Consider the following 3,010-nt stretch of genomic DNA (forward strand, 5'->3'; position numbering starts at 1 on the left):
GGAAAATATTTTATGTCTGAAATCAGAGAAAATCTATGAGCTCCCATACAAATGGTGATAAGGACAACATTGTAACTCACCATGTAGACATTTTGTTTTTATCTGAACATCACTTGGTAGAACAAATTTCAGCATCTTGATATAACCTTCTCTTATAGACTTTCTATTTTAATTCCATATGTTGTTACTCTGCCATTTTATCATTCTGTTCATGCATTTATTTTATGGCTTGTTTGCTTTTAAACAACTTTAAATTATCTGTGGAATATAGCAGGGCATATAAAATGGAAAGTGTCTCGTAATTAAAAAAAAAGCATATAGTAAGTACACAATACATGCTAACTTCATTCCTTCCTTTCCCTTCCTATTCCTTTCACTAAAAATCTGTCCTCAGAAAATATTTCCAGCTTGTTGCCTGCACCTCTCCATATGAACGTCACCTGAAATGCCTCATTTCTGTCCATATATTGGCCATATCCTTCCCTTGACTTTTTAGTTTGGTGAATTAAAAAGGTTCTAAGGAATTAGGATGAACTAAGGTAACTATCTGAGCTTTCTTTGTACATGAATATAATTATAACAAAAGTTAATTAATGGTAGAAAATCAATGATAAAAATGCTTTCTTTTAAATTACCAGGCCAGAGCCGTAATGACTTGGAAGTTCGGGAAAATATTGGTTTGCTTTGTTGTGCATGCCCACTGGTGATGCTCTGGCTTCTGTTGATGAAGTCCATGGCCAGTAAAAATTGGTCTGTTCTCTCAAACTGCTTGAAAGTCTATCTATGACGGATGCCTGGCTGGCTCATGCACCCCGATGTTTATAGCAGCAATGTCCACAAGATGTTAAGCATCTGACTCTTGATTTAGGCTCAGGTCATGATCTTGAAGTTGTGGGATCATTCTGCACTGGGTGGGAGTCTGCTTGAGATTCTCTCCCTCTCCCCCTGCTCATGTGCTCTCTCTCTCTCTCTCAAATGAATAAATAAATCTTAAAAAAAAAAGTCTATGTATGGTACTTCAGTTGCTACAATGCCTGTCCTTCACCTCTCAGTGGTTTTAGTAATGTCCTCCTTCTCCCAGTGCCACTCAGAGCATCATATCAGGTCACGCCAAGGCAGCTCTATGGAAAACCTACAGGTTAGCAATCCAGAAAAAAATGTTCTGGATGATCCCGTGTGAGCTCACAGAAACCCCTGCATTCTTTTCTGGTTACACAGAATCTCATTAGAGACTGTTAAGGATTGCTTTCTCTCTTTGACTAGAGAGCCTTACCTCAACTCTTTCTGGATACACTGTTGCATGCAGGCATTTTCTGAGATGGACTGAAGTTTTACTAGGTGGAAACTAGAGAAATACAGAGCATGCATGCATACCTCAGCTTTTCTCACCAAATTATCTGTTCTTTTTTCACTACGTTTTTCATTATCTTCCCAGAAATATCTGCAGCAAGGAGAAGCCTATACATATATGTCTAAATCTTGCCTTTTTTTTTTTTTTGCTTTTTATCATTCTGCAGGATAAAGTAAGTCCTAATTCTTTGTTTTAAATAAGTGCACTTATTTTATATATTTTTTTAACTTTTATTATTCATCTATTATATAAAACTCTCAGTTTTTAGTACACCAGATTTCAAGATTTGTTTTATAAGACTTGAGGAAGACACAAAGAAATGGAAAAATGTTCCATGCTCATGGATTGGAAGAACAAATATTGTGAAGTAGTCAATGCTACCTAGAGCAATCTACACATTCAATGCAATCCCTATCAAAATACCATCAACTTTTTTCAAAGCTATCATCATCAAGACAGTATGGTACTGGAACAAAAACAGACACATAGATCAGTGGAACAGAATAGAGAGCCCAGAAATGGACCCTTAACTCTATGATCAACTCATCTTTCACAAAGCAGGAAAGAATGTCCAATGGAAAAAGACAGTCTCTTCAACAAATGGTGTTGGGAAAATTGGACAGCCACATGCAGAAGAATGAAACTGGACCATTTCCTTATACCACACAAAAAATAGACTCAAAATGGTTGAAAGACCTCAATGTGAGACAGGAGTCCATCAAAATCCTAAAGGAGAACACAGGCAGCAACCGCTTCGACCTCAGCGGCAGCAACTTCTTCCGAGAAACATCGCCAAAGGCAAGGGAAGCAAGGGCAAAAATGAACTATTGGGACTTCATCAAGATAAAAAGCTTTTGCACAGCAAAAGAAACAGTCAACAAAACCAAAAGACAACTGACAGAATGGGAGAAGATACTTGCAAATGACATATCAGATAAAAGGTTAGCATCCAAAATCTATAAAGAACTTATTAAACTCAACACCCAAAGAACAAATGATCCAATCAAGAAATGGGCAGAAGACATGAACAGACATTTTTCCAAAGAAGACATCTAAATGGCCAACAGACACATGAAAAAGTACTCAACATCGCTCAGCATCAGAGAAATCCAAATCAAAACCTCAATGAGATATCACCTCACACCAGTCAGAATGGCTAAAATTAACAAGTCAGGAAATGACAGATGTTGGCGGGGATGCGGAGAAAGGGGAACCCTCCTACACTGTTGGTGGGAATGCAAGCTGGTGCAGCCACTCTGGAAAACAGTATGGAGGTTCCTCAAAAAGTTGAAAATAGAGCTACCATACAATCTAGCAATTGTACTACTGGGTATTTACCCCAAAGATACAAATGTAGTGATCCAAAGGGGTACATGTACCCCGATGTTTATAGCAGCAATGTCCACAATAGCCAAACTATGGAAAGAGCCAAGATGTCCATGGACAGATGAATGGATAAAGAAGATGTGGTATATAAACACAATGGAATATTATGCGGCCATCAAAAGGAATGAAATCTTGCCATTTGCAACGACGTGGATGGAACTGGAGGGTGTTATGCTGAGCAAAGTAAGTCAATCAGAGAAAGACATGTATCATATGATCTCACTGATATGAGGAATTCTTAATCTCAGTTTGTTTCCTGAGATTAAGAATTCC

The sequence above is a fragment of the Neomonachus schauinslandi genome, chromosome 14 (assembly GCF_002201575.2).
Source record: "Neomonachus schauinslandi chromosome 14, ASM220157v2, whole genome shotgun sequence".
NCBI lineage: Eukaryota > Metazoa > Chordata > Mammalia > Carnivora > Phocidae > Neomonachus > Neomonachus schauinslandi.